The 6,511-nt window shown below is 43.3% G+C and overlaps 1 long non-coding RNA gene across 1 annotated transcript; it reads left to right on the forward strand.

Annotated features, from left to right (window-relative positions):
• Positions 1–2,200: 2,200 nt before the first annotated feature.
• LOC112486927 (uncharacterized) lies at positions 2,201–5,489 on the forward strand. Its single transcript, XR_003049531.1, has 3 exons — positions 2,201–4,634; positions 4,962–5,359; positions 5,429–5,489. It is a non-coding gene; the product is annotated as an uncharacterized LOC112486927 (long non-coding RNA).
• Positions 5,490–6,511: the final 1,022 nt, after the last annotated feature.

Raw genomic sequence — 6,511 nt, forward strand, 5'->3', positions numbered from 1 at the left:
TGTGTGTGTGTGTGTGTGTGTGTGTGTGTTCCAATTCCTGAAGAAATCTGTCACTTTGTGTCTTATATCTTATATATCCTGGGTTAAGTTAAATGTTGTGTAATGTGAACATTGTTTCAGCAGATCAGTATCAGAGTCTGTTTGAAAGTGGGCCAACCGTCTGAGGGGTCTTATTGCACTTGCTTGCTCCACACTGAGGTGCTAATGGCAGCTTTGGCACATTCTCAACTAAACAGCTCCAATGAGGCATTAACCGAACTGAACACTGGAGTTAGCTGTCTGTAATATATATATATATATATATATATATATATGTTATATAAGTTATAAGTTTTATTCCAGATTTAAATGTTTCACTCAAACTGGCATTTATTTTGACTATAGTATATATATATAAATAATATTTGACTTATTCAACATTTCTACATTTCTGCCCTTCATTATGGCTCCCAAGCGTAAGTCAGACTACCACCCTGATGTTTCTGTAGGCTGTTATTGCTAACTCACATTTATAGACCCAACTGCTTAACGTGGTTCTAGGAGGTGGAGCCAATCCCAGCAATCATTTAGCCTTGGTGAAGAACATTCTGGAGTCTACCCCAGAGCAACATACAGAGACAAACAACAACCATTTACACCAACTAAAGTCCATCTCACCCTGATGCTGCATGCTCCGTACTGTGTGAGGAAACTCCATAACGAAAGAACCTAAGGTATCACCAGGGATCAAACCAGTGTTTTTCTGGCTGTAAGGCAAGCACACTAACCACTCTTCCATTGTGTGACCCCGCTTGCACCTCTGACCTATTTTATTACTTGCAAGAAATGTGATTACTGCAGCAAAAATAGCTTTAAAAAACCAGCAGTGTTGCCCTGCCAGACGTCTCTCTCTCAGCTTCTCTGTAAAACAATATTTTGTGTACTGTGTACTCCTCCAGGGGTTTAGGAATATTAGGGGAGAAAGAGGCCCCCTTCCTGCTGCCCTTGTCCCAAGGCCAGTCATCTGTGGCTGTGCTCTAGAGGAGGCCCAATAGGGAGCACTGTGCAGAGCAGGGGAGCACAGTGAGGTCTATGAGATGAGAGGTGAGTCAGGAGGGAAACTGAGGTCGTCAGGGTGCAGGAGGGGGGTGAGGGGGGAGGGTCCTTTTACGAGCACAAGTCTCTGCACAGTCTTGCTTACCTCCACTCCGGCTGCCTGGCAGATAAATGACGAAATATACGGTAAGCGGTCTAATATATGTTCGCCTGTCTCCCAGAGTAATACAACAGCCCTGCTCTGCCTCCTTAATGTGTGGTCCCTGTCAACCCAAGAAACAGCAGAGAGTAGGAGGAGGAGAAGGAAAAACTCACAGCTGCAGCCAGCACGAGACCTATGGGACTCTAGTCTGAGCACTGCAGGGTACGCAGGACAGCTAAACATATGACAGGAAGTGAACTTTGTTAGTACCTGACTAACAAAGCAAACACGGTGGCCGTGTGAGACCCGCACTCAGAGAGGAGAATCAGAGAGTCGTCATCAGATGATTAGTGGAAACCATCGCAGACTATTATTCTGACTGGAATCATCTAATGTTCTGCTTCAGGAATACATTCCAGTGGAAGTGGACCTCAGAAATCAGAGGTTAGCTCTGCTTTAAACAATGCCAGTGGTAATGACTGATCTAATCACAGGGCACGCTCCAGGAACCCACCTGTTTTGTCGGCTCTGCTCTCACACATTAAACTTGGCGCTGCCAGGATCTCACAGTCTGGGAGGGTGGCACATGTTGGGGTGGCTGTAATGTGTTACACACAGCCCCATATAGTCTCAGCCCTCTGGGTCTGATTCTGTTCTTTTATCCAATGCCAAGAAAAGTTGAACTTGGCTTGGACAAATCTGCTCAATGGAGTGCTGCACCTGAAAGCTTTTACCGGGGCTAAGAGGGTCCAGATAAGACACAACTTTCTCTTTATCTCCAAGTCTCCACGGCTGGCCTTTTTTTTTTCAGTGACTCCAGTTTACAGTAAACTTGTCCTGCAGATCAGGCAGCCAGCCAGCAGATGTGACAGGACTGCAGGGCTAATACAGGATGTCACTAGTGAAGGGTTGAACCAGCTATGAGTCCAGCTGACAAAAAAACACAGGCCACAATAATACTGAATCATTCTCAGGACTTCCTGGGCAGAGCAGGGGAGCACAGTGAGGTCTATGAGATGAGAGGTGAGTCAGGAGGGAAACTGAGGTCGTCAGGGTGCAGGAGGGGGGTGAGGGGGGAGGGTCCTTTTACGAGCACAAGTCTCTGCACAGTCTTGCTTACCTCCACTCCGGCTGCCTGGCAGATAAATGACGAAATATACGGTAAGCGGTCTAATATATGTTCGCCTGTCTCCCAGAGTAATACAACAGCCCTGCTCTGCCTCCTTAATGTGTGGTCCCTGTCAACCCAAGAAACAGCAGAGAGTAGGAGGAGGAGAAGGAAAAACTCACAGCTGCAGCCAGCACGAGACCTATGGGACTCTAGTCTGAGCACTGCAGGGTACGCAGGACAGCTAAACATATGACAGGAAGTGAACTTTGTTAGTACCTGACTAACAAAGCAAACACGGTGGCCGTGTGAGACCCGCACTCAGAGAGGAGAATCAGAGAGTCGTCATCAGATGATTAGTGGAAACCATCGCAGACTATTATTCTGACTGGAATCATCTAATGTTCTGCTTCAGGAATACATTCCAGTGGAAGTGGACCTCAGAAATCAGAGGTTAGCTCTGCTTTAAACAATGCCAGTGGTAATGACTGATCTAATCACAGGGCACGCTCCAGGAACCCACCTGTTTTGTCGGCTCTGCTCTCACACATTAAACTTGGCGCTGCCAGGATCTCACAGTCTGGGAGGGTGGCACATGTTGGGGTGGCTGTAATGTGTTACACACAGCCCCATATAGTCTCAGCCCTCTGGGTCTGATTCTGTTCTTTTATCCAATGCCAAGAAAAGTTGAACTTGGCTTGGACAAATCTGCTCAATGGAGTGCTGCACCTGAAAGCTTTTACCGGGGCTAAGAGGGTCCAGATAAGACACAACTTTCTCTTTATCTCCAAGTCTCCACGGCTGGCCTTTTTTTTTTCAGTGACTCCAGTTTACAGTAAACTTGTCCTGCAGATCAGGCAGCCAGCCAGCAGATGTGACAGGACTGCAGGGCTAACACAGGATGTCACTAGTGAAGGGTTGAACCAGCTATGAGTCCAGCTGACAAAAAAACACAGGCCACAATAATACTGAATCATTCTCAGGACTTCAAGTGTTCCAAGTGTTGGGCCGTTCTTCAGTTAATACTGAGGAACATTTTATTCTGAAGCCCATCAGATATTAATCCCACATTTCCTCAAATAATCAAGCCAAAGTTTTTCAAGGTGCAATGGTTTCCTCCCAGTCTAAAACACACATCAGAGGTTGTGTTATCCGGATACTCTTAAACGAATAATGGTCCTATGATTGACTGGTGACCTTTAGAGAATGTACTCTGCCATAATAAGCTAGGGCAATGTTGTTCAACCTTGGGGTCGCTAGCCCGTTTTAAAATCAACATTTGTATTTGTGTCCTGTTGGATCCAGTTAATATATGACTTTGTCTGAAGGACCTGGAGAGAATAAAACTACAGTGGAACTGGCCACATAAGGTCAATGGCCTTGGTTAGAGTTTAACCCAGGTCGACACACGCAAAATTATTAAGTTTGATATGAAGATTAACAGAACTGGGAAAGACGATTTCTTCAGAGCAGTTCGTTCGGTGTGGAGCCAAGCTAGTCTTCACCAACAGCAAAACAAAACATAAAAAAAAAAAAACACACCAAATATGTAGTGAATGATGCACCAACATAGTGGATTACGGAATTCCAGAAACAGAACCAAGACAAAGACCTGGTGCGTGGTCTCCTTCTCCACAGACTGTGGACCGTCAAGTCCGTTTTCTGTTCTCTCTTCTCATTTCTCAGACACATCTTTGACTTTATCTGCCAGTCCACGCTGACCTCAGAAACCATGTTGTTTTATATCACATTCTTGATTACATCTGTCTGTCTTCCAAAGGCATTCTAAATATAGTCCTCCTCTTAACCCCCCCAGAAGAGCAGAACACTAAGTCCCTACTAATTAGAGCCTTCTCCTCAGTCTGGGGTTGCCTCCAGTGAGAGCAGGTTTATGGGCTGTACTGCTCAGTCTGTTTTGTTGTTGCTCATACGTCTGAACATTTACCAATGGCCCTGGGTAGTGAGACGCACAAATGTCTCTGGTCCAAAGTGCCACAGGTTTAATTATTATTATTATTATTATTACTACTATTATTATGTCTCTCTGTCTCTATAGTGATAAACGCGACCTTGAAGGTTTTTTTTATTTCACATGTGAATTGGTTGAATTACACCGGTATCACTTTGACAGTCACACCCGTGCTCTAGTCTTAAACTGATCCATGAGTGGCTGGAGAACACTGCATGAATAATTTACAGTCATCTTCTCAGTGTCAGTCCTGTAGCCTTCGTCACTCAGGACACTGGTGTGGACTCAGGACAAGACAGAGCCTTTGGTACTGCAGGAAAACCTGAAGATGAACCCCAGTTTTTGTGCTCTCCTCTGTTGGCTGGTTCTCCCTCTCAAAGGTAATGGTTTGTTGTCTTTTCCTTCAAAAGCTTTGAAGTCGATTTTGTTGATTAAGTCTGTGAAGCTAACGTTTTATGTGATTGCTCAGCAACTTGGCCTTAATCGAAAAGACATAAAAAAACGCTACAGGCAAACACATTTTAAGAGTCATATTTTATACTTATATTCGAGGTTTGGCAAAGTCAATTCGTAATGAATGTCGAGTTCTCGTCAAAGGTTTCTGACGATGCCGCTTAATAATCACCTGTCAATTCAGTGCCTGCAGATACTGTTTTCATTGATGTGCAAACTATTGATGTGCTGACTACAGCAGTGTTGTGTTACAGGTCTGCTGATACCTGAGTCTGAGGAGGTGGAATATGTCCGCTCCCATGTTACAGCAACAGCAGGAAGCTCGGTCACCTTCGACTGCGGCCCCATCATGCCTCACACCTTCATCTGGGGATTCACCAAACCACTGACTGATAATATTGTAGCTTTGGCCTATAACTATGGACACGGTGTAAAGCTCCAAGTGCAGTCCAACAATGTGGGTAACATCCAGGTTCCTGTCAGCACCTCTAAGTTAGTCATTGAGAATCTTCAGAAAAGCGCAGTGGGCACGTACACCTGTCAGGCGATGTACGACACCGACGACGGCCCCAAAGTCATTTTCTATTACACACGTTTGGATGTGGAGGAGACTGAGGACTGACATATGAGGCATCAAATACAAACACATTAGGTCTGTAAGTGATGCCACAAAAACATCAAACTCTTAGGTATATTTTCAGGTGGGAAAGTCACACATTAGGTCTGTAAGTGATGCCACAGAAACATCAAACTCTTAGCTGCCCTCTGTTCGTATTTTCTTTTTTGTTTAAAGTAAAACCTGTTTTTCGGACATAAAAACAATAGTGTTATAGTTAGGTGGCAATAGTTAAATAGTTTATAAAGAGTTTTAAATTCCAGTTATGTTTGTTGAATCTTTATTAGAGGAGTACAGCTACTTAAGTCAACAGGAGCCCAGCGCTAAAGTACCTAGCATACAAAAAGGCAAGACGGCCATTTTGGATTAACATGATTTCATATAAGTGGATATTCGACCTTATCACATTATTAAACTTCATTAGTGTATGTTGTAATACAGTAATTGTATTCATTTGTTTCTGGGTGATTAAACATTTAGATTAAAAGACATGTAAACAATAAGTTCCTCCTTTATAGGCTGTTGTCATGTGATCTAAACATACACAAGCCTGTGTTTGTAGTCTGTTTCAAACGTTCATGTGTCGACACAACCTCTGAATCAAGTTCTGCTCGTGCTAAGTATTGTTTTTCAGGTTAAGGTTCAGAGACTCCTCTTGATGTGACACCTTCTCAGACCATTGTCTTAATCAGGTTCGTCTGAACGCCTCTCAAAAACACAGTCATTGTCTCGGCACAAATGTGCAGCCACATCTTCCCCTGAGTATAGGTTTTCAGAAATGAGAGCTCTATTGTCTCGGTCTACAGCAGGCAGGACCAAAGTCGGGCCACTTTGCGATAGTAGAACAATGATAATATGTTTTCGTTGGCTATTTTTGCCACCTAACATTTAGCTCTGTGTGTTTCTTAAATATACATATTTTGGGACTTGATATAAGAATTACTTCCTGTTAAAATGTCACATTTCCTTAATGTTTAATAAACAAAACTATTTTAGGTTATATGCCCTTTTTGATTGGTTCTGTAATAACTTCTTGATTATTATTATCAAAATCAGTCAAAAAATCAATTAAAAACTGTTAGCTTTGGGTTGTTAAACGTGAGGCATCTAATAAAATATAATGATGCTTTATTTTATTATCCTCCTATTGGTCCACTGCAAAAAAGAAAAAACTTTCATCTTTCATCC

The sequence above is a fragment of the Cynoglossus semilaevis genome, chromosome 4, assembly GCF_000523025.1.
Source record: "Cynoglossus semilaevis isolate Cse_v1.0 chromosome 4, Cse_v1.0, whole genome shotgun sequence".
In the NCBI taxonomy this organism is placed as follows: Eukaryota; Metazoa; Chordata; class Actinopteri; order Pleuronectiformes; family Cynoglossidae; genus Cynoglossus; species Cynoglossus semilaevis.